At 43.2% G+C, this 25533-nt stretch overlaps 1 protein-coding gene across 13 annotated transcripts in view; it reads left to right on the forward strand.

Annotated features, from left to right (window-relative positions):
• The window catches only part of TRIM2 (tripartite motif containing 2), a 120381-nt gene that overhangs the window by 48950 nt on the left and 45898 nt on the right, over positions 1–25533 (forward strand). For 2 of the 13 annotated variants that reach the window (XM_009936947.2, XM_075421586.1), the window contains exon 1: positions 25131–25506. The exons of 8 other annotated variants lie outside the window; for them this stretch is intronic. The gene's annotated coding sequence lies outside the window, so the exon portion shown is untranslated. Of the gene's footprint in view, positions 1–6907; positions 7053–10128; positions 10202–25130; positions 25507–25533 lie in introns of those variants that run through there. 3 more of the 13 variants (XM_075421581.1, XM_075421583.1, XM_075421584.1) reach the window with 3 other exon arrangements.

The raw sequence follows: 25533 nt of genomic DNA on the forward strand, positions 1-25533 counted from the left end.
GCGTGGCGCTTTTGTTGCCGGCGGCAGCCGAAACCGAAACAGGCTCTGACTGCAAAGAAGGGGATACAGGAGTGGGAAGAGATGCTCATGTGGGTAGAAAGAGCAGGGGCAGCATTCTTGTATATGTGCCAGTACATAAATCAGGGTATTCTTAGTAGAGCTATCTTGTATTCCCACCTGCCCCACCGTCCTGCACAGCCTCAAGCCTCTCAGCCTTTCACTCTGGCTTTTAGCGTCTCCTGCCCTGAGGCCCCTCATCCTTAGACCCGATCTCCAGCTTATGCCAGCGTAGAGCATCTAGCTTCTCCCTGCGGTCCATGTGCCCCTGCCTCAACCACATAGTTCACACCCTCTTCATCTTCCTGCCACAACTCCTCTCCTCCCATCCTAGAGCTGCCTTTTTTCCCAGGCCATCCTCTGGGATCTCTGTGCTCCATACCATTTAAGATGCTTGTTCTCCCTGCCTTGGTTTCCTTAAAAGCTTCCCCTTCGCTCTGCCATATTCTCCTCCTACTCTCAGTCTTCCTCACTACAGTCCAGTATTTGCAGTCTGAGAAACAGGGGGCTGTTTCTTCTCTGCTAGAGTCTCAGGTTCTTCAGTGCAGAGGTCTCAACATAGCCTCTTTTTCCTCTTGTACTTGAAGGCAGGAAAGTAGGACAGGTCCAGGGTAGACCAGGCACATACTAGCCCTTTATACGCTGTAAGAATGGATAGCTCCAGGCAAGGTCAGAGAAAAACTAAGCCGAGAAATATATATGCACGGTATTTTTTAGAAAATGTAGCCCTTTCTATTTCTCTTGGCAAACAAAGTGTCCAGTATTCAACAGGTATCTTGTGAACCAACTTCAGGCCCTGAGCTGCTTTTGAACTGTTTGCAGTGATTCTTCATGCGCTCATTTTTTTGTGTTACTGGTCACACGGTAACATTTCTGATTCTTGGATGAACAAACTTTGTTTTCAAACAAAAAGAGGGATTTAGACATATTAATTTTTGTTCTGAAGTTTTCATGAGTGTGGCCATATGAAAATGTATTACAGCAGTGTTTGCTGGATACTTGCTTTTAAAAGAAAGCTTGCTTATGTGAATGAAAGTTTGTGAATAACAGTAATACGGAGACATTGCGATTTTATGGGAGCCAGGGCTGGTGGTTAATTTCTGAGAGTAGCAAATATGGTTCAGGAAAGTACAGAGCAGAAGTATGAGCCTGGCACAAACTGAGTGTATGCCAGTGTTTAAGGGTCATAGTTGCCACGAAGTGCAACTTGGTCATGCTTAGAACTTGAAGCAAGATTACTATTAGGAGGAGTGTGGGGCTTACCTGCTGTTTCACGGTATTTTTTCATAAGCAGCTTGAGCATTTGGCTCACAGTTGTCTTTCTTCCCCTGCTCCGGTCCATAACACACCACGTCTGTGTCAGCTGCAGGACTCAGCAAGCCCCTGTGAGCTAGTTCACCTCACTCACCTTGCAGAAAATTGATGCATTTTGTCATGGGTCAATTTTCTGTCAAGCAATAAACTGTATCTGTTCACAGGGAGTCCACCAAGTGCCTCAGTGCAGGGTAAGAACGGGAGTGTACAGCCAGAGGGGGAAAGGGAAGCTGAAAACAGTCTCATGTTTGGCTTTTGAAATGACATCCCTCCAATATTTGACCTTCCCTGATGAAAACCACTGGGACGTACTCACTGCATGCTGTTTGCTGGCTTGTTACTTAAAGAGTATAAAGTATCCAGCCATTAACTCCCATACCATGGACTTCAGGGTGGGCAAAAGGGACCACCATTCCAGCTCACTTAGAAGGGAAAAGGCTGCATGTTTCTCTGTCACCAAAGCGCTCAGAATGAGGTCATGTGCCCTGGGCAAGCCCAGATCCCTGCAGTCACAGGTGTTAGTGAGTTGATGGGAGAAAGTAGCTTAGCGCTGTACTTATTCGCCCTTTTTTCTGGGGACAGCCAGGGGCTCCTGCAGGCTGTTGTGAAAGCAGCAGGAGCTGTGGGATTTCTCCACAGATAACATGAAGGTTATAATGCCTTATGGCTTGCTTTGTCTGAGCTGTGTATTTTCTTTCTGTGGAAAACAAGTGATGCATTATAAAGCAAAATACATACATTATAAAGCAAAATACCAAAAGCACTGAAACAGCCCACTCCTCATCTAACAGTAGGAGCAGGCTGCAAAGGATTATCATGCTGTATTGTCTTTTCAGAAGGTCAGCTGACAATTACATACCTTTCTAGAAGGGGACAGGCTTTTGCCAAACTCAAGTCACTGGGCACCAAGCTGAAGTACTAAAATAAAATACATAGTAAGGGAGGCCAGACCAACTGAATACAAGCTTGGCATCTGAATGCAGAACCAAGACACTGCATGTGCTGGCTTTAAAATGCTGTTGGGAAAATGATTTATAATAGCATAGCTAATTCATCTTTAAAAAATGAGTTACTGTCAGTGTCAAAATCTACATTATTTTATTTCATCAACAGTAAGTGAACTGGAGCTTCGCCTTGAACTCCCCCAAGGGTAGATTTGTCTCAGTTTATCAGACTTGTGGTTTTTCAGTCTGTACAAAGCCTGCCAGCTTGTTTGCATCACAAGATTCATCCACGACTTAAACTATGACTGACTAAAATTCTTCATAAGCGTATTTAAAATCGTACACCAAGTAGTCTACTGCTAAAATGAAAGGTGAACACAGTGTGGTGCATCCCTGGCTTGTTGATCTGCTATCCTGAGCTTCTGTCAGGCAATTTCACGGGTTCAAATTAAATGGCAGGGTGCGTCCTCCACCAGACCCAGACCTTTCGCCTGTCACTTATTCAATATTTAAACTGCAAAAGAACGGATGGAAAACAGGTTTCTTTCATCTATACCTTTTTCATTCAGCAATCCCAATACAACCACAGTAGCCTAGAGGGGAGCAGAATCCAGGCCAAGAGAGGTACATATTCTGCCACCTACTGTGCATCACAACCTGTCTGTCACTATTTCCTTGCTTTAGTGAACATGCAATGAGGTTTAAAAAAACCTTTCAAGAATCTACATACAAAGCTGCATTTAATCAGTTAAATCAATAGCTAAGCTGCATCCTACTCTTTTCCTACTAACATTGCTAACGTGGTTGATCTTGGTGAAAAATCAGGCTTGTTTTCTGCTTACATGGAAAATAACAGGGTTGTTTTGTAGCTGGCATTTGAAAACATCCTAAATGGAAGCTGCCATTTTTCTGAGGAGGCAAATTGCTCCTAGCAGGTTGTTCTCCCTATCTGATCTGTTCTTTGTTGCAGTCTTTCCTATATGAAGCTTTCTACAGTAGATTTTCTCTTACCATCAAACTGATGAATACCTTCCATCTCCATTTCTCCAGAAAGCTAACATCCCTGTGCTAGGTAGGAACATGGGGCTTGACTGCTTCAAAATTCGGGGAGACAGACTGTGAGAAAGTGGGCATCAAGTGATGCCTTGGTAATATCCAGGCAACAGTGAGGAGACACACAGCTGGCCTGCCTGGAGGCAGGAGTTATCTGTGGACAGTAGGATGCTGGCTCCCCACATGGATGATATGAAAGAGGAAAAGATGAACAGAAAAGAAGGGAGATAAAGATGGTGAATAAGAATGATCCCTGGAGCCTGGAAAATGAGAGGGCATTTAAAATCAGTCTGCTATTTTTGAAGCGTGCATTTTCTTGAAGTTTTCTTACTGAGTTGTTATTTGTGAAAGCAGCTTTTGATGTAAATGGACTGGTCTTCTGAGAGAACAGATATATTGAAGAGTACCTGAGAGATCAGTGTGAATTAATGCGTTTGCTCCTCAGGGGGAAAAAGCATGCAGTCAGCATGAGCATCACAAACTGAAAGCAGTTATTTCCACCTACTCTCCATCTGAACACCATATCTCACCAAAAAAGGAGTTCTTACTCGAAAGGTAGCAGTCATTCAACTTGTCCTGTACTGTGATAGTACGATGGGGAAGAGAGCCTACATGTCCGGAAAACTACACAAGGGCTACTTTGCTGTACCCCATGAAATTATTTCTGGCCACAAACCTGGAAGTCTGCTCTACAAGGATCAAGTCCTTTGATTTCATGGAAAATATCAGTCCTGATAAAAACAGTCAGTTCACCCCACTTGTTTACTAAGTAGGAGAAGAATAACTCAGCTGTTAATAAGGCTTGTGTACTGCTGTTTCAAAAAATATTAGTATTTGCTTCAGCTGTGCATTTCAAGCATTGCGCCGCTTACTACCTTGATGGAAGAATAGAAGAGAGGAAAAGTGCTAGAATCCAGGCCAAAGATGCACCACTGTGGTAGCAGCTGAGCAGTAGGGCACATGAAATCTGGTCTCTTGTACCTCGTTTGTGGGGTGCTCTGGTTTCTAAGAATAAAACTGAGCTCATGTGTAGCCTTTTACATTGGATCGCTGGGTTGTCTTTCACTCATCTGGAGGGCTGCCTGTTTTCACAAAAGTTGTAGGAATTTTATACATTTGAGATCTTTAGCATTCTACCTGATGTGACTGAAATTATTCAGTGGGTTATACAACTATTGGAAGGAATTATGACAGCACAGGCAAAAATACATGCAATGAAAATTTGTTCATAATTTTCTTCTTTGCTTCTACTGATTACAGAGTCTTGATTCTTTTGTTTTTGTTTTTTTTTTTTTTTTTAATAATTCAACTGCTTTTGACATTAACAGTCCAGTCATGTCAGTCCTGGGTCCAAGGGTCCAGGTACAGGATGAGTAGACAATCAGCAAGATCCTAGTTGTGCAAAGATGAAAAACTGAGCAAGTGACAAAGCTCAGGACTTATAGGCAGAGTGTTTACAATGGTGTTTTTATTTTGTTAATGGCTCACTGTACTGATTCAGCAATGCTTTGGTGAAAGCTGCCTTGTTCAGAGATTCTCACTGTTCAAACAGAGTAAGAGTATTCACAGTAGAAAAGCTTGCGAAAGTCCCCTGGCAAAACTGAAGACTAAAACTTGATATTTTAAAGTAAAAGAACATGCAGATAGAATCACAGAATCACAGAATGGTAGGGGTTGGAAGGGACCTCTGTGGGTCATCTGGTCCAACCCTCCTGCCGAAGCAGGGTCACCTACAGTAGGCTGTAGACGACCTTGTCCAGGCAGGTCTTGAATATCTCCAGAGAAGGAGACTCCACAACCTCCCTGGGCAGCCTGTTCCAGTGCTCCGGTCACCCTCAGAGGGAATAAGTTCTTCCTCATGTTCAGATGGAACTTCCTGTGCCTCAGTTTGTGCCCATTGCCCCTTGTCCTGTCGCTGGGCACTACTGAAAAGAGTTTGGCCCCATCCTCCTGACACCCGCCCTTCAGATATTTGTAAGTATATATTAGGTACCCTCACAGCCTTCTCTTCTTCAGGCTGAACAAGCCTGGCTCCCTCAGCCTCTCCTTCTAGGAGAGATGTTCCAGTCCCCTCACCATCCTCGTAGCCCTCCGCTGGACTCTCTCCAGTAGCTCTTCATCTTTCTTGAACTGAGGAGCCCAGAACTGGACAGAGTACTCCAGATGAGGCCTCACCAGGGCAGTGTAGAGGGGAAGGAGAACCTCCCTCATCCTGCTGGCCACACTCCTCCTAATGCACCCCAGGATGCCATTGGCCTTCTTGGCAGCCAGGGCACACTGCTGGCTCATGGTTAACCTGTCATCCACCAGGACACCCAGGTCCCTCTCCGCAGAGCTGCTCTCCAGCAGGTCCCCCCCAAGCCTGTACTGATGCATGGGGTTGTTCCTCCCCAGGTGCAGGACCCTGCATTTGCCTACAACTTTACTTTTAAGCAACTTTTTTACAACTTTAGTTTTAAGCAATGGCAAAACTTTTTCTCCACCATAAAATTGGTTTCCCAATTTCCAATTTTTTTTATTGGGAAAACAGTGTTCTTCAGTACTGATTCAAAAGCCTTGAGGTATCCAAAAATATAGGTGACCCCTCAAGCGTCTGGTACCTGAATTTAATCAGGACAGTAGAGCTTTAAATAGCTGAAAATAGGGACTGAAAGTGACTTAGGAGCTTCAAGTCACAGACTTCCATGGGGTGCTTTTCAAAATTTTGCTTGTGATACTTTTGGTAAAATGTTCATTCTTGTAATTAATGGATCGGATCACCCCAGAGGTGCTCTATCAACCAACTGTCCACTGACTCTGAGAGTTGCTTTATTAGAGAAAAAAACTGCACCGAACCAAACCAAAAGCTCCCAACACAATAGATTTGCTTCCCACCTGGAAGCATATAAAGGATGTAAGCGAATCGGCATTCACTTCCCTGTTTGTAAAAACCAGGCTGTTCTGACTGACTTGCTAAACTGTTGAACTATTTCAAGTAATGCACTGGATTTTTCCTCCCCTTCCAGAGAGGCTGAATGTGCTGAGAGAGAGGGCTGCAAGGTTGGTTCCCTTCTGCGGGGTGGGGGGAGCCCTGGCTGCCACCCTCCTGGGTGGTGTGGGGGGCTCTCGGCTGCTGGGGGCTGCCTGGGGAGCAGTCGGTCGTCTGCGGGCGGGAGACCATCCCGGCACGGCACTGGCTGTTTGCTTTCATAGCCTCTGTACCCCACGTCACTTGTGAGGCTGATGCTGGGGGGGTTCTGCTAAAATTGGACTGTCTTTATTCCCTGGTTTGCCTGTAATTTGCAGCTTATGAGAACCAGACGGATGACTCCGTGCTCTGCAAGTTACTGTAGGGATGGGAGCTTCTGACACAAGAGCAGCTTTTACAGAAAACACTGAGTTAAGAAGATTCAGGCTCAAGCTAGATTGCTTCTTCCCTCCCCCCCCCCCTTTTGTCTATTTTTACTGCATCGTTGGTATGTGTCCAAGGAAAGTCGGCCATATCATTCGGAAATACAAGAGGATAAACTTTTGACTGTCGGATCTCTTCAGGCTGAGAGGCTCCAGAGTAAATGACCTGGGAGAGAGAGAATTAAAAGGAGAGATTTCTTTAGGTGAACTTTTTTGGTTGTTTGCTCTGCCAACAGCAGTGTAAAAATAACGAAGAAACCGCAGCAGTCCTTTCCCACTGTCTTTCCAAATAATGTAAGTTACCCGTTCTCACTCGTCTCTGACTGTCCGTGTGCTTTTTCTGCTTTTGCATATTTTGTGAGAGCCGTGGTTTTACAGAGAGTGAGCTCTTGCCAGGAGCTCGGCTGTGCCGATGGGTGAATTGCTTTGTCTTTCCTTCTCTGCTTTAAGTCAGGGCGGTAGCGGGGACGCCGAGCAGTTTGAAACCACCTTTCTTTGACAGTCGTGCTAGCTCGACTTTCCGTGGCTGTTGAAACCGTGAAACCTTTTCAGTGTTTGTGCAGAAATGTGTTTGTAGTTGGCAAAAGACAATAGCAAGTGTTTTGATTGAACTGCGTGTGGCAGGCTTGCTGCAAGAGCAGGCGTTTCAAAGGGGATTCTGTGATGCTCTGTAAGCAGGACAGGACGTGACAAGGGAAAACAAATGTTTCCTGCTCTTTAATATTTAAAAGAAATAATTGAATCAGAGCCAAAGAGTTTGCCTAGGAAAGAAATAGTGATGTTTATTCAGAGCAGAATAACGACTGTGAACCTGAGAGGACAATGCCAAGATCTCATTAGGAGAGTTTTAATTTTCACGGGTGTTCAGTTTTTTGAAGCTGGCAGTTGGCATTAACGTTGCCGTATTCTGTTGCTGCGCTTTTGTGAAGAGTAACTTGAGCCACTACCTGGTGCGTAACTCTCCACAGGTTACTTACGCTGGCTGATTTCCCCCCTTTTACTTTGTTTTGCTGTTTTCAAAATGCAGCCTGGGCAGACTTGTCAGGCAGATTGATAGTTTTAAGTAAAAACAAGGGATTGTAATGATAATATACCAGGTAATACACCAAGAATGTGTATCTCCCTGAAGTCCAGAAATCTCCCTGAAGTCAAACATTCATGAGGCCAAAACAATTACATACATATTCATTTATGTTATAAGAAAATTGTGGTGAAAGTGCAATGACTAAATAAGTATTTCTTAGAGAAGGATGTGGCATAAGAAAAGTTACTTTCTGTTCCAGCCTTGGATTGGATTTATTGCCTGGATAACAGTTCTGTGGCCAACTATTGTGATTTAATAATCAGAAAGTTTTTTCTTAAAATTCTACATTGCTGCTTGTGTGAAAACTGAAATTAAATTGACTAGTGATACTAATGAGAGCTTCTAGACACTGTGAATATTTAGAATAAACTTGGAATATAAACTGTAGGGCTTGAAAAGTGTATTAAAAGGTTTGGTTTGTTAAAATCTGTATAAACTTGTGTATTTTAAAGCTAGTCCCATATTTTTCTGGAAGATGGACTCATGGTATCTAAAGCCTGGGGTGGTTATAGAGAGAAGGTCCCAGGAAGCTATTGTACCTCCTCTTGGGACTATTGTCCTACTAGAAAACAAAGCCAGCAGAAAGAGGAGGTTAGTCCCTGCTTCCAGGGAGCTTTTCGGGGGGAATCATTGTGTTGGCTGCTGACAAAATGAGGCTTCTGTACTTTGGTGCTCATCCAAAACTACTTAGCATAAACCAAAGGTTTCCTCAAACTTCTCGGTAAAGCATTTGACAAACTTGAGTTGTGAAGAAATGCCCTGGTCTGATCTGGACCTGCCAGTGTGCACAGTTTGGCTATAAAGGACAGCGTGGGGTTTTCTTCGTTGAGGGCTCATTTCAGTCCTTGAGCTTCATCCTTTTTCATGAGAAATGGCTTTGATACACCTTTAATACACCATGGCTTTCCTCAGGGAGAAGGCTAAACAGAACTTCTTTGTTGCTTCAGGGAACGCCACTAACACATGCTGCTTGAGGGCCAGAAGGAAACATGAAGTGGGTTTTATGACAGAACTGATTCTAGATTTGATTATAGGGTTTCTGGGAAGAGGGAAGGATTAAAATCATGAGAACATTTGTCTCAGCCAACCGGGAAAAATCTTTTGGTTTCTCTATGTAATTTGTAAAGGGAGACAGCAAATGAATCATGCCAGATACAGAATAAAAATTGGAAGTATATCTATGTTTAATACCTTTTTTTTGGGGTCTTAAGTGTTTGTCTTTTTCAGGGAAGTTATTTTCCATGTACTAGCTAGAACATACAAATTCAGTGAAATCTTGGTTTTGGGGCTAGGCTTGAGACAAACAGTGTCCATGGCCTCACACCATACAGGAGTGCTGTCTGAGTTCTGCTACGTTCAGCAGCATGCACAGGGTTTGGAAAATTCGACCTTACCTGGACAAAGGTGACAATACTGCTGGGGGATTTCCCCAGCCCATGACAGTGTTATTTCTCTGGCAAACCCAGTTTTAGCTGGAAGGTCAGGCTGTTTACTGGAAAATCCCAGAGAACTGGTGCTTGAAGCCATCGTGAAAACCTGCTGGGCCTGTCTTTGCTTGATAATGGAATTTCACTACATAACAAAACCAGGATTTGGACAGCTTATGTAAACACTGTTATGCTCCTGATTCCTTTGAGGAAAACTGAGGAATTAAATGAACTGAAAAGGTTTTTTTGGGTGTCCTAATGTAGAGAACAAAGTGTTGTGCATTACTATAGTTAAGCTGGAATTTAATCATCTGCATAAAGTATTAAACATACACAGTTTTGCAGAAACATGTAATATTGTGTCTAGACACATGAACTATTTATACAAAAACAAAGGCACAGTGTAGGGTAGATTAGGAAAAATCCTTGAGCCAAATGTAAAGGAATTGGATTTAATCAGTTGGCAAACATTTTGTCTCATCAAAATTAAATGTGCCTGAAGATACAAGTGTAGCTAGTTTGAACTATTTGTTTATACACAGCAGCAAACGTGCATATTACTCCAAATAATAAATTCAGTTTATAAAGAATGATCTTAATACAATTGCATTATAGAAGAGAATAGCTCTTCAGTTTTAAATAGTTGTTTTAAGGACAGTGCAGTATTCTGTATTATAAAGAGCCATTAATTTCAAAGAATCTACAAATGCGCTGAAAGCCCCAGCACAGTGTTTTTCCACATTTTTTAAATTTTTCGAGCCCTAAAAATTTTCTCCTGGAATTTTGCCTATCCATATTTTTCAGGTTAACAGATATGAATTTGCTTTGTTTAGTCAGCTTTCAGGGACCACGTTGAACAAGTCAAGCGACCATCAGACTGAAATCCACTCTTGCAGATCCTACACTTGGCCGACACCTTCAACCAGAATTAGGTATGCTATTTCCAGGAACTGCAGGTTGTGGTTGTGTTATTGCTGATGTTTGTGGGTTAAAAAAAGAAAGGACAGGGGGGTGCTAACCATGTGAAACATATGACATGAGCTGTTAAAGAAACAAGACTCTGAAACAAAATCAATATTTATTGAAAGGAATAAATGTTGGAAAATAAATAATCATTGTTTGGAGGTTTCTAAAATACTGAAGGGAAAAGAACAGAGCTTAGCATTCATGTAAACAGACTTCACATCTCTATACCTCCATTTTTGGTAGGTTACTTTTTAAAACACACTTGCTTATTCTGTTAGAATTGGGCCTGCTCTTGTATTTGTTATGTGACATGAACAGATCAGAGGCAGTCCCTGGGTGTGCTGTAAGGTTTATGTTGACACGTGCCTCTAATGAAAAGAGCTGCTTGGCTGCAAATACTGAGAAAATGCAGTTTGGAAGAATTCCTGGTTTGTGAGAAATTGTGCAAGATTTCCTTCGCTGCTTCTTTATTTTTGGTCAACTGAATTAAAGTCCACCTCTCACTGAACAAAACTCAGGCTGACCTTTGGAGAGATGAAAATGGCATTTCATGTCAAACTCTCTGAATTGTTTTATTTCTATGAAGACCAGGTTTTATTTCTGTGGTTTAAATAACTAAATATTTATTGTTCGAATTGTAACATTGAAGACATTTGCCTTTGTTTTCTACCATAGACAGTCTGGACATTTTCTGTCACAGAATCTATAGACGTGTCTTGGCATTGCATGTCATTCCTTCTAATAATTGGGGTGGTTGACTATATCTGGATTGGGCATTCCTTCTTTTAAAAGGTGAATTTAGCTGGAAGTCAGTAATTTAGTTTGATCACAGGAATAGAGCTTGTAACTGGAATAGCATAAAGTGAAATAAATGATGTAACATGTCACTCTAATGTAGTGTGTGGGGAGAGCCAAGGATCTAGTCAGCTGAGAAGTTTCCTGACAACCAGGCAGCCTTCCCACTTGCCAGCTGGACTTTAGGGCAATAACTCAAAAGCAAATCCCACTCAAAAGGAAGAATTGAAATAGCAATTGGAATATAGTTCTTGAGGTGCTGAGCAGATAGTGTGGCAGGTAGATGTTGGCTGGCTCCATGCATCTTGCTATTAGTTAGTTGCAGGAAGGTTATAAGAGACACAGCTAAAATAAGAAGGAGACTAATCATAGACATGTGAAAAATGTTCGCAGCATGTATTCTGGCACTTCTTATATTACATGGTGATCCCGTTAACACAAGCATCAAAATACATCCTGTACAGCTGGACTGCTACAATAGTTTACAAACAAACTGCTTCCAGAATGGCTATGATGCTTTATTGTTAGGTATTAAATCTAGGCTGTAATAACTTTAAGAATATTCCCTGTCACTAGGAGAAGGCAAAGGACTTAAAAATGTACTGTAATCACATATACCCTGCATATTCCCCTGGAAGAACTCTGGACAGCTCTGCTTCTTATCGTCAGTGTTTTTACTCCTGTGTAAAAGTATTACTCGTGATTGCTCAGTTTAAGGCCTTCTGAATATTTTCAGTTTTGGATATATTTTAGGAGCACTTAATTAGGTAGATGGTGATATTCAGTCCTTATGCCAGGACGGACACCCTCTGTGAAAGAGAAAGATTGGAGCAGATGCAATTGCTTTTGATCAGGTTTTAAATGCATGAGATGAATGTTCAGGAATCTCCCTGCTCCTAATCCTGTATGGATTTATTTGGTTTAGTGTTATTAGTCTGCCTAAACATGTGTACGATCAGTTTATTTCTGGGTGACTTTCTGTTCTTTTGTCATGTAAAGCTATTTGTTCTGTGCTACCATTTGCTTCTGTTCTTGATTTTTTTTTTCCATTGAATTCTGGAAACATAGAGTGACAATCTCCTCTTTTTCTGTTGTTTTTTAAGGGTGTTGAATGCTAGGTTTGAGGATGTCCCTTAATGGAACTTGCCATTTGAAAAATTGTCATGTGTGAAGTGATGGCTTAAAGAAAAAGTACAAGTCTCTGCAAAGATTTATACTGTGTCTGCCTCTTTCTATGTCAAAGAAATAGTAGAATTTGGTTATTTGTGAGCTTGAAGGTATGTGGGATGTAGCAGTGTGTTTAGCGAGGCGCTCAGGAGTTGGTTTAGCAAGGAAAGAGCAGTAGCTGGATTATTCTGAGCTACTTAACTCTGACTAGTATGTGCAATGATGCTCCTGCACCTTGTGCAGAACAAAAAACTCTCCAAAGAAGCAATGGAATCTTGAGCAAATGCGCTTCACACAATTATTTACAGAACAACAACAAAAAAGATTGCACTTAAAAGATTTTGCTGAACTTGGAAATGCTTTTGAACAATAAGAACAACATACATATGTTTGTGTGTCTCTGAATGCATTAATCTCTGTAGTGGTCCTTGGAGAGACTCTGTGTGTGTACCATAGTTAGTCCCAGCCATATTTGTCCCATGATCTGCATTATTCGAGAGCTTGCATGCTCTGTGAAAAACACCACTTCCAAAAGAGCAGATGCCACCAGGTTCAGTGATGCTAGGTATCTTCAAGGCCACCCTGGTACTTCTGAGAACAGCTGTATGTTGTAAATACTGTAAATTAGCCGGTTTACAAGTTCCTCGGGAACTAAAATGACCTCCAGGAATGAAAACTCAGGACTGAGGAACAACCCTTTTACAGCATACATAAGCTGTTCAAGAGGAAAAACTGCCATGGTGTCGCATTAAAGGGGGGAGTAAGGAGAGCCCTCCCGTTGAGTCACGAGGTTCAGAGCAGACCCCCTTGCTTTCTAAACTCTCTCTCAGAGGAGAGTCTAGGTGCAGCTGGATCAACTCCTAGTCCCAGACTTGGTCAACGGTTTCTGTCTGAAGGGTTAAGTGCGTAGCCACTTCTCAGATTTAGCTTGCCTGCCAGAGCCCCTCCAAGGACTTTCACTGAAACAGTTTCGCAAAGTTGAAACAATAGGTAATTTATTCAAGCGACAGGTATCACAGATTCGGGATTGCCGTTGATAAATGCACTGTCTGCAAAAGTTGAGCTCAAAGTAATAGTTTAGCGCTTTAGTTAACAATGTGTTCCCGGGGATATGTCTGACAAAGTCAGAGGCGCGACTCTTACCAAAAAGGCGTCCCTTCTTGGGGGGGAAGAGAGGTTCAGGCCCGTCGACCCGTCCGTCAGGTGAAGTTCTCGCTTGGCTCCTCCTCCCAAAGAGAGTTTTCAAGTGCCAATTTTTATATGTTTGGAAATCTTTTTGCGAGGTGGGACGAAGTCAGTTATTGTGTATGGATTGGCTCTTGGCACGGAATGTCGTGTGTCAGATGCGGGATTCAGCAGTGTGACAGCCTTCGGAGCGGGCATCTCGGTACGTGCCTCCGGGGGCCAGCTGTGCTTTATCCGAAGCAATCTCTGGCTGCGCAGCCTCCGCGGTGCCCCACAGATCACTGGGTTTACAGTGATGGGCTATCCCCCCTTACTTTTGTCTGCTAAGATAAGCACCAGTTAATTACTTCCTTTGTTAGCTCTTCGACTCTTGACACCTCAGTCGAGAGACGCCTCAGTCCGAGTTTGTCTTTCGTCTTGCATTCGACAAGTCCAGCAAGGCCATCGATTACACATGGGTTGCCTGCATTTGTACAGCATTTTTTTTTCCCTTTTTCAGTGTGGAAACGCTATTAATGAAATACCCCTCTACAACTTTCTCTCCTGTAATCCCTATATTGGTGGAAGTCTTAATGTAAACCTTCAGGGATTAACTCTCACAAGATAAGCTTCTGCAGGTGTTTTTGTTGTTGCTGTCTTGAAAGCAGATTCGATTTGATATTTAGAGCTCAAGTAATTGCACTGTACTGGGGTTGGGAAACCTAGGACACAAAAAGCAGATAGACCCACGGCCTAACTCCATACCATCTGATTTTTGTTTTTGTCCTGAGTGTTACTCTGAGACAATACTATGATATGGATTAGTGTGCGGTCTTCTCAATGTGCTTTGAAAGGCTTGCTGGACCCTCCGCAAAGAGCAGGCTCTCTTCTCTTTCTTTATTAACTAATTCTTACTCTGCTCTGTGTAGTCTTGGGAACAACTGAACCTTCTGCATTTCAGCTCAAAAAACATTTTATAATAAAGAGATAAAATTAAGTGTTGCACCGTGAAGATTGCATCTCATTTATCAAATATGCAGTGGTAATTTTTTTGCCTTGCAGTTAGGCATCTAAAATAGCTGGAAATAAATTTTGATTGTGAAATACAAATATGTTCTGAGATACTTCATTACTAATTAAAGATGAATAATTTTCATTCATTCACAAATGTAATCCTTTACTTAAAATCTCCCAGTGGAGATAAGTGCAGTCCTTTATTACATAAGAAACAGAAGACAGTATGTAACAGAACTGCACTACGTGTTCTGTGCGGGCAGAGAACCCCCTCACACCTTACCTTCCGCATTTTAATGGTATTTTTTTTACTATTCCCTCCTACAAAAAAACCCAAAAAACCAGACTAGACTGATGCATACAAAAATGTTTGTATGCCATAAGGTGACTTTGCCAACAATAAGTGAGCAGCTCCATGAATAATTTCCTATGCTTGCAAATTCCAAAATTTTTGTTTGTCTTATCAGAAGCTGACACACTGCACAGTCCTGAATACAGGTAAGTAGAAGAGCAGGAAGGCTTCTTCCCATATTTAACTTTAGGAACGGATTTTTATCTGCGCTCCTGAATGATGGCCTTTACCCTCTGAACAGCCATCGTTGTTTTTCGCCTCTAGGATGTGCTCTTGCAGAAGGTGTGCTCTGAAGGTGTGCACCCTCTGCAGGGACTTCTGTTGGGGAAGGTGGACAACTTTTAATCTTTCAGATGAGGAGAACCAGGATAGCAACCAAGACATGATTTCCCCAAGCTCTATGGCATTGCATTTAGCATAATACAGAGTGCCTCTGTAGAGAAAGAAGACAAACGTCACTCTTCAGGAAACATCACTAGAAGTCTCTTTTTTTTTTTTTTCCTTAAGGATGAAGTAAATTTGAAAAGGTAGGAGGAAGTGGGGAGAAATGTTAGGTTAGTATTATATTCACTATGAAAGGGTTCTCTGGGATGAAGCCTAGTCAGTCTCCATTGTTGTGTGTCTTGGTTGTATGACTTAGAAATGGGTGTACGTGATAAAGGTGCTCTGTGGCCCTGAGTGGCATTCTTCAGGCACCAGTAGTGTCTTAAGGCAGCTGTCTGGTGGATTCATGTCACCTGACATCCCTAAATGGCAGGGCTCTGCAAAGTGATAAAAACAGCCTTGTGGTGCCATTATTGTCCATTAATGATGGCAAAAGGGAGTGGCTACTTAGACAGCTCCTGTGATGTCTACACTGAGTATTTTGAAGGTTTGTCTGGGTCAAATCAGAAGTAAATCTAGCCTAGCCTTGTAATTTGGATGGTGGCAGTGGATGCCTACAGAAGGGCGTAGGAATAGATCAGACATATCATGGTACTCTCCAGAATGCTCTTGCATCTTCAACGATTATGCTTCCAGTTGTGCTTCTGGTACAGGTGATGTCTTTGTATTTTAAAATCTTTAATCAGTTTATCCACCGTGAATTTATCCTTCTCTTCTGGAATGCCTGTAAAATATTAACAACTGTAGCATCCTGGGGCAGTGGTTTTCACAGCTCACAGGATGAAGGAGTCTCTAGCACATTACTGGTAGCCTTAAAAGAGGTTTCTGATCTGTGGCAAATAAAAAGAAAGAATAAAAAGAAATAGGTATAAATTATGAAAAAAAATAAACTGTGAATAAAATTTAACTCGGAATATAGCATGCTCCACCTACCACAAACCCAGTGACTGCTGTTTCATCAGGCTTCCAAAAGCATTTAAGTTATTCCAAATACATCCTAACAGCCCCTCACTGTGTATCTGAGTGAGAGAAGTTGTTCAGTACCTGAGATAGCGTAGAGTCCGTATAGCCTATTTGTTACTGGTTTTCCACTAGGATTTCTCTTATTACTCTTCACAGCAGTGCCTAGAGCTGGTTACTTTACATCCACCTCTAATGGGTTTTGTCATTTACTTCGTATAACCTGTATCAATAACAGCATGGTACATCTTGTCACAGTCATAGCAAGGACTACTTCTAAAGTGTCAGTTCTTATATTTGCTCATAGAGTTTGCAAAGGGAAGAGGGTGCTAAGATCTGCTCCTGTTCTCTGACTGCAAAAGATTCAGGCTATATAAGCTGCTATCTCGCACCGCTTTCTTCACAAAAATAGCCCTTATCCAAATTAATGGCTTGCTATGAAAATTTGTTTCATACTGTAGAAAGGTACTTGGTGTCACCGGTATAGTTAAATGGCAATACTTGAATTGTGTGAGATGTTAAGAAGGGCTACCCATGCTTGCACAGGATCTGTGGTCTGCGTAGCTGATGCCTATCACAGTGGGATTCTGATACTTGGAAGACATTTCCAGGTGCTATCACAATCCAGACGATAATGTGGCTGTTTTAAGGCAATATTGTTCTATCTATCCTGATGTCAGTGTTTTTTCCAGGTGCTTTTCTTTATTTAAAAGTACAGCTGCATTCACATGGCTATTGTTTTCTAGGCTGTCTCCTCATTTGCTTTTGATGTACTTAAAAATGTACTGGTTTTCCTGTAAAGTAAAATGGATGTATTTTTGTATAGAAATGAATGTGCTGGGTATTCCAGTTCAGCTTGGGAGAGTCTTAAAACTGTGTCATATGAATGGTTCTACGTACCTCCTCTTTCATTAGCTGTTGCTTCATAAGTTGTGATGTCTGTTAAAAAGACTGATAGTCATGCAGGAAGATATGTATGAGGGTCTTCTGAGAATGTTATTTTTGCAGAAGTCTGACCTACGTCAGCGCTGGGCATTTGTTTACAAGTAGCCTGGCAATGCCCCTGTAGGAGCCCAGGGCACCTGGCCTGAACCTGCCCTGAGTGATGAGAACCTGGAGGAAGGAGGAAGTTTAGGAGAGTTATTTTTGGAGATGAGGGATAAAGGCAGACACATTTTACTACTGCTGCTCCTTGCAGCTTGTGTCATGTATAAAACTTTGTACCTCAAGGAAAAGGCCAGAGGAAAGCCTGGGCTAAGCCTGAGTATCATAGAATAGAATCACAGAATCATAGAATGCTTAGGGTTGGAAGGGACCTTTAGAGGTCATCTAGCCCAACCCCCCTGCAATGAGCAGGGACATCTTCAACTAGATCAGGTTGCTCAGAGCCCCGTCCAACCTGACCTTGAATTTTGTAGGGATGGGGAGTAGCTGCTTGGTAGGCCCTGAGAAGGGCCACTAGGACTGTCTGGAGATCCAGCCTGCTTGGAGTTATGGTGGGCTTTGCAGTCAAAGAACGGCACCTTACTGTGGCTGTAGTGAAAGTCCGCTCTGGAAACACGTACTGGGAATTGGTGCATTTCTACAGATAAGGCACAAGATACGTAGAGTACTTTCACGTTTCAGCTTTTTCCCATAACAACAGTTCTTTAAATAGGAGCGCTGGCATGCAACCAGCAAACGAGTGTCCTTGCTGAGGACTGGAAAGACCTGTTTGCTGTGTGAAGTTCAGCCATTGGGTGTTTCCAAGTTTTGAAGTGCTGGAGCTGACTACTGTAAGTCAAAAGGAGTGACCCTGTGAGTGCGGAGGAGGGGGACGCAGCGTTGCAGCTGGCTGTAGATGGCTTTTTGTTGCTGTTGTTCGGGTGGTTCAACTCCTATGCCTGCACCCATTGTTCAAACCCACAGAGCTCCTCTTGCCAAGGTTGTTCTGACATTGTTTCTCACCTCTGCTGGTGCTGCCAGACTACCTGCTCTATGCAGCTGCGTGTTTACCTACTTGCTGTGAAAGTTCAGTGTTGCAGTTTTGCCAACATAAAGAGCCTGCCGCGGTAAACCTCTGCCTGCCACTTCACGCTTGAGCAAGGTCTTCTCTGAACCCAAGGACGATGTAGATGTTTAGACATATCACTGTGTTTTTGAAAACTGTTTTGGTTCAGAAGAAGACTTAGCAGACATAGAAAGTCACATCGCTGCTGGGCTCTGGGCAAGAAAATGAGGTGGGTACTGTACAAAAGCTAAAGTAAATATGGCGGTGCAACAACTAATATTTCGTCTTTTGAACAATGTACGTGTGGCAGAGGATATGAGCCTGAATTCAGCTTGCTTCCCTCTGGGAGAGGGGCTCTTCCTTCCCCCTCCTTCCTAGTCCCTCTCCCAGATGTGTTTTTGGCAGAAACCTTACCTGCTCAGGCACCCTATCTGCTGTGTGCTGTGCACTAAGAAGATGTGAATTCCTTCACTTTCTGCCTCCGTTGTTTGCTTTTTTAACACTTCAATTCCGTCTGCTGTTTCTTGCTGTGAAACACCTTTTTTTTTTTCCCCTCTCTCTCAACTTGTTTTCCATATGCTCTGTCTGCTGGGAAATGGGATTTTGAAGGTTGCAAGAGAAAATTCTAAAGGGCTGGCAGTCTGGAAGTTAATTGTGTGAAGAAATTACATGGCGTGTGGTGATTGCTGGGTGCTGCCTTCTCCCTTGCTGATTTGAACTTTGTGGTAGTTCAACAAAATCCTGCTGAAGTAAATGGAAACAGAAGCAGAAGAATTTTACTTTGCAGTGGTCAACAGAGAATATACGACTAAGCTCCTGTCCCTGATGTGTATCACCTCTCCTAAAGGGAGAGCTGCAGAACTGTGAGATGGAGATGCACATGGGGCAGATCCAGAGGAGTGTCTCAGGAGGGAGTGGAGGGGGTGGAGGGGATGGTCTCTGAGCAGTTCGACCTTCTCCACACAGCTCAGTACCAAAACCACTGGGCATTTGCTACTTACTTTTACTTTTCTTGCCATTGCTCAGCAACTCTGAAGAAAATGCCTAGAGCATTTGTCAATGTACCTTATATCTAGCAGTATGTAGAAGAGGCCAGGGACCTCTTTGCAAATAGATTCCTCGTGGGCCTCCTGCCTTTTGTCTGTACTGCCTGTTATCCTGCACCTGGAGGGGTTAACAGTGATTAGCATGGAGTCTCCATGGAGCACTTTTATTTCAAGTAGCATTTCAGAGCAGACGTTTATGTAAGCAGCCCTGATTTGATGTGCAGTTTTAATTATTTGTCAATTCAGCTTGGTTTTATTTGAGCCTGTGTATCTATAAAGGCTGAAGAGAGATCTGTCAGTGTTAACAAAATAGGTAGGCCTAGAGAGTCAGAAATGTACAATTGTAAGGGTGATGTTAACAGCACTAAGTAGTTAATCAGGGTAGAGTTTTTTCAGTGTAGATGCTCTGACTTGCTGCTTTGGATGGCAAGTGTACAATTTAAAATCCTTTTACTTAGGCCTGCACAACATCTAGCCCCTGAAATAATTACTTGGACCTACCTCACTGTGGGTATGTTTTTTAATAGCTCACCTGAGAATATGACATTTTGTTAAACATGGAAAGGGCCCTAAATGACAGCTCTGAGGCTGTAATTTAACCTGATATGTGACAGTTTAATCCTATCATTTCCCTTGGCATGCCCTTTTCCCCTCATTTCCTACCCCTTCTCTCTGAAATCTCATTTGTGAGAACATTGGCCATTTGGTTGGGGGCTCCTGGACTTCCACTGCAAGCGCTTGAATTGTCCTTGCATGTGCAGTACATCCAGTGTGCTCCAAGTCTGTTGGAATTTATTGTGCTAGGCCCTGACCCAAAATCAGGTCCTGAAAACCTCAGCCAGACAGCCTTAAACTAGGTATTGTATCTCAGTGGAATGATGGCTGTGTGATCACACGAGCCCTAACCTCCCAGTCTTGTCCCTCGGTGTGTGCAGGGCAGCTGGTGGAAGGTCACAGCTCCATCCAAGGACAGGACAGTTGGGAGATGGGCTCTATGGGGATGGAAGCTGGACTACTGCACTACCAAAGGGTGGTGGAGAAGGGGTACCGCAGAGGGAGGCAGAAGTTGTGAGGATGGGGAGAGAGAAGAGGGGGCATTACATGCCAGCCATAACACTTCCCTCCTCTACCAATTGGAGTATAAAGCATAGTGCGTTGTATAGTTTAAAGTATAGTACATTGATGTCTTGAGAGGCCCATCCATTTTTTTCAGGTGTTCACCCTGTTACAAGCTTTGATTACAGACTGAGGAAAGGAAGGAGGAAAAAGCAACAAAGCATTAAACATGTGAAACTATTAAGCAAGGCTTTCATTTATAGCAGTGGCTTCTATTCATGTTATTCCCGTGCCTTTAGAAGTTGAAAGCTTTTAAAAGAAACCTAATTCATGACACGAACATCTGACAGTGGTCCTGAAGGTAAGCCCATTGCAGTGCAGAAGAAATGCCAGAATACAGAGCTTGTTTCTGGTGACCATAGTGCCTGGCCCTGCCACCTCAATGGCAAATACCCAAAAGTGGGAACAGAAAGAACAGCACTGAGGGGAGAAAAGCAGTCTGTGTTTGGTGCTGCCTGACTTGCAACGTTGGTGCTGGAGATGGGCAGAGAGTGCAGTCAGAGCAGCCAAGCTTGGCCTGGCTGAACGGGGAGGCCAGGCTGTTCCCAGCCTGGCTGCACTTGTGTGACTAAAGCCACAACCCTGGCCAGCTAAACGAGGCGTAAGCAGAAGGTAGAAGGAAATAGAATAACATGGCAAAGGCATAGGAGGATGGGTGCTGGGGGGGGCAGGGCTGGGAAGGTCGCCAGCAGCCCAGCATTACATCCTGGGCAAACCTTTCAAGTTCTTTGCCTCCCAGGCTATAACAAGCCATGTGTTGGGTCACAAGCTTTGGGGAAAAGCATCTGCTCCACTGGATCACAAGATGGGGGGGTGATTGTGGCTCCAGGCTGTGGCTGGTGGGGAGGAACCAGGCCATAGCAGAGCTGCTTTTGGGGCAGACATGCCCTCTAGCTACAAGCCCACAGTGGGAGGAAGCTGTGGCTCTTCCCAGGCCATGTGAACTGCAGCCTGGGCTATCGGAGAACATGGAGTCCGGGCTGGAAGTCGCGCTGGCTCTGCAGGAGCTGCTGGCTCTGCGTGGGTGCACAGCCACGGCGGGGGAAGGTAAAGGCACCTCTGCTGGTGCTGTCTCGTGCAGACAGCTGAGGCCTCTTAATTCCCACGATGGGCACAGTCCCACTGTAACCAGGGAGATGAAATCTGTTAACCATAAACATAAACCATGTTGCTAGTTATGTCCCTTGTATAGCTCCTGCCCATCTGGACGTAGGTCCAGCAACAGAGAGTTTGGTTTCCAGGTAATTATCAATGTTAAACAATAACGGTAAAGGGGATTTTTAATAGGAATAGCATTACTATGGTTGCAGGTGTGTTTGTGGTTTTTATCTATTGTCTAAATTAACTGAAACAAAAGTTTCCCACCTGAAATGTTAGCAGTCGCCTAGAGCCAGTCAAGGCAACCTAGCTACAGCGACATAGTTACAGCGACCTAGCTGCGGGACAAGAGCCAGAAGAGGATTGCGCATGTGCAGAAGCTGGGGTCAACCAGTGGACACTGTGATGAAGAGGATGAGCCTTCATCCTGAGACCCCCGACGACCACCACTAGGAGGCACTGCGCAAGCGCGGGTGGGAGGAGTGTATGAAAATGAACTAATTTTACTATGAAAGGGATAAGTTATGTAAACTAATAAATATGTATATTTTGATCTATATAAACTATACGGAAAAGGTATGGGGTATGCACGCTTGGTGGAATTATCCCCCGTGCATCCAGCGCTGCAATAAAGAATGCCTGCCTTTTAACACTACATTGGTGTTACGAGGTTTTATTCCCGGATTTTCGGTGACACCACCGTGGCAGAGCTCTGTTGTTTCACCCCACTTGCTTTCCTGGCACCAAGGTCAAATTAAGGATGTGGAGCTGGGTGACGGCTGTAACAGCCCGTCCTCTCCTCTATTTGTGTTCCCAAACTAGCCCTCATTCCCAGCATGTTGGCTTTGGGTAACTGATTTCTGGTCTCTCCCACCTCTTATTTTCCAGTCAGTCTTAATTGCCAGGACTCTGTTAGTTGATCGTTTAGTTTGGACTAACCCAATAATTTTTTTTTCTGCTGACCTTAAAATCTCTTTTGTACAGCAGGCTGAGTTAGACTACTCTCCCTTCAGTCAATTTATAGTAGAGGCTTCAGTGCAGACCATTCGTCTTAATCTGGAGTGTTTGGATGACATTTAATATTAGGGAGCGATACACCAATATGTACCTATGGTCTGTAAATTAGCTGTGGGGTTTTTTGGTAACTTACTATTTATGGGCTCCCTAAGAATATGAATTCTGGTTGTGTTTGGAACAGGGAAGAGAATAAATTATTCCAAAACCATGACAATTACAGGGAATTGCAACAGCGGCTACACCACTCTCTGTGACACTGTGAAGATGGCAGGTACTATATATTTTCTTCTCCAGAACTTACTTCACTGGTAAGTCAGCAGCGACAATGAGTGCAGCAAATTTCTGAGGGAAAATAGCCTGTTCTTTTGGGTTTTTTTAAAAAAAAACCACCACCAAACAACACCACAAAACCAAGCATGTAACAACCACACTTCCATCTCCCAGCTCAAAAGACACACATGTACAGTACACCTATTTGAAACTGGTGGGTAGTAACTGCAATGGGGGTAAAGTGCAAGACTGTTCACTGAGCTACGAATCCACTTCCTCTTCACTAGGGAGAAGAAACCCACGTATTGACATTCAAAGGGAAATGCTATGACTTCTGTCTCATTTTCCTTGCCACAGTACCCCATTTTTTGTTTTGTTGAAGAAGCAGGATTGTTTGCAGATCATCAGCTCATTGTCAGCGGGCACCTTCTCAGAGGTGATTATAAAATAACTGCGCTTTGAAGCAATCTCTCATTTGGAGATGTAGATGCTTGTGAGAGTGGCTGTAGCTGAGACTCCTGCAGTCTTCTCTGGCCATGAAGTACGTTATGGGATCAGTTCTGATTCGAGGTGTATGTAGTCGTTACTACTGATCGTAAATGGAAATAGTAATTTGAGCAATACTTGTCATTCTGGTTTAGTGTACGTAAATTTGATGCTTGAGATGAGCAAGGAAAAGCAAGCAGCTAAGTGATGTCTGCATGCCTCTGTCCGAGAGTCTTCCGCCTCTGTTCTGGGGGTGCCGCTTCTGAATTTCCTCTCTTGGTTTTTGTTTTAAGTGTGTCTTTGTTCCAGTGGCAGAAACAAAAGGCCTTGGATCTCCTCGCTGTGCGAGTGAAATATGTTGCTTGCTCTTTGCAGTGGGGGTTCTCTAGGCAGCTTAAAAAGAAAACAAAAAACCCAACCAAACATAAAAAAACCACCCCTCCACAAATGCGCCTGAAACCTCTGGCCTTTTCTTAAACTGTGAATCCTGCTGTGCGGATCCCTGCTGCTTCTGTCCTGCTGAATGTTGGAGCTAAAACGAAACATACCTGGTTCGCTCTCTGACAGAGTTCAGCACGTGTTGAGGGAATCAGAGGAGCAGTATTTCGGCCCAAGTTCCAAAATCCTAACACACACACACGCACGCACCTGCTGCCTGATGTTTCATCTCAGGTTATAAACCGGATTACAACATGCTTTTGCCCTGTGGGCATTACCCAGGGAAACCAGGCGGGATCTGCCTGATGCATAAACCCAATCTGGCTAAATGATTGCAAAGGGGACAGTAAATGATGTATGCAGAATCTGTATTTTTAACAGGAATTTAGATTACGTCTCAGTCGTGCTAAATGATTATTAATACTACAAACCTCATCGGTCCAAGAAGGGAATAACTATTACATTCTGGAAACTGTACTTAAAGAGCTCAGGACAACATTTTAAACTTCTGAAATAACTTTATCTGTCCTAATTAAGTCAGACTAGCACAGACAGTATTTAAACCCCACGTTTTTTCTTCTTGATGCAAATGGACCTTTGTGTCCTTTTATTTGTGGGAAGCTTTGTTAGCCTCAGTTAGCTGAAATACTTGCATATGATTTGTTTTTTCAAAAGAAAAGATTCGCTGTATTTAGAGATGCAAATACTACCTTGTCTGCAAAACCCACCAGCTGTTATACTGGAAGACAAAGCTAATTCTGTGTTGCTTTACTTCAGCAGTGTCTGTGTATTCAGAAGCATCTTTTTAACAGCCTTCCCTGCATAGCTGAAAAATACCAGACACCCAAATTTCTGTTTATTTTGGTAATAGCCTAAGTAAATCTGAATTGGTCTGTGATTTTAAATAATTTTTTAAACAATAGATTAACTAAGAGAATACACCTTTGCATTAATGTTTGTACAAAAGATAGCTTTGGTTCTCGCATTCCTTAAATATGAATTTGCTACTTGCTGCCTTAAATATTTGAATTGAGTCAGGTCAGATACGCAGCTCTGTAGTAGAAGAAACTGCTGCTGGTTTCTGTGTCAGCTTTCTGAAGAGGTTCTTTGCGTCTGCTTTAAACATCTGGAGAGACAAAGAGCGCTTGTGAGGTCTTTTGTTGTTGCTGAAAGTTGGAGCGGGGAAGAATTATGTTCCAAGAAATACTCCGACTCCTGGAAAAATCAGGGTGGAATCACTACGTGTTCAGCTTCATTTCCTTTATAAACGAAAGTGCTTTCGTTTCATCTGTGGCTACCGTCCTGGTAATGGATGTTACGTAACCCCTTTGGAGTTAAATCCTTTTCCCGATTTGCGAGTAATATTTGCATATGCCTTTCTTAGCCGCGTTGACATGCCAGATGCACAGTGGTAGCTGTCTCCGCCTGCTAATCCTGTAATAACATTCTGGTGACCAAATTCAATGGCCCTGCGCGGAGCCTCGAAACAGCTGATTGCTGAGTAGGGAGGAAAAAAAAATAACGCAGCGAATCTGGTTGCAGCTCTCTGCTGCATCCCTATCCCACAATCCCCCGCACCATTTGCTGCAGTCTTTCTACACAGGCTGAGTGAGAAAAAGATGTGCTAAATAAAGATTGATTGGTTTGAATCCTGAAGGGGTCTCCCACTTGTAAATGACCCGGGGGAAAAAAAAAATTCATGACGACTTCACTGGGCCTCCTCTTATTCTTCCATTTTTCTTTCCACCTGTCCTCTTTGTGGAATGGAGCGTCATTCCTTAGAGCACAAAATCTGTTGTGCATTTAATAATGACTATGCTGTGGTAGGGATTCTTAAGCAGTTTTACGCGTGAGGCTTGAAATATTGGCAGATGATGGTTTGCTCGTTTGGATTACTGCGGAACTGCAGCTCCGTCCCGGCAAGGATTTTGTCCTCAGCACTGCACTGATTAAGCTATTTTTCTACAAAGATGGGTAGGTCTAAAATGCTGAAGTTTGTTC

This window comes from Opisthocomus hoazin, chromosome 5, assembly GCF_030867145.1.
Source record: "Opisthocomus hoazin isolate bOpiHoa1 chromosome 5, bOpiHoa1.hap1, whole genome shotgun sequence".
NCBI classification, from domain to species: domain Eukaryota; kingdom Metazoa; phylum Chordata; class Aves; order Opisthocomiformes; family Opisthocomidae; genus Opisthocomus; species Opisthocomus hoazin.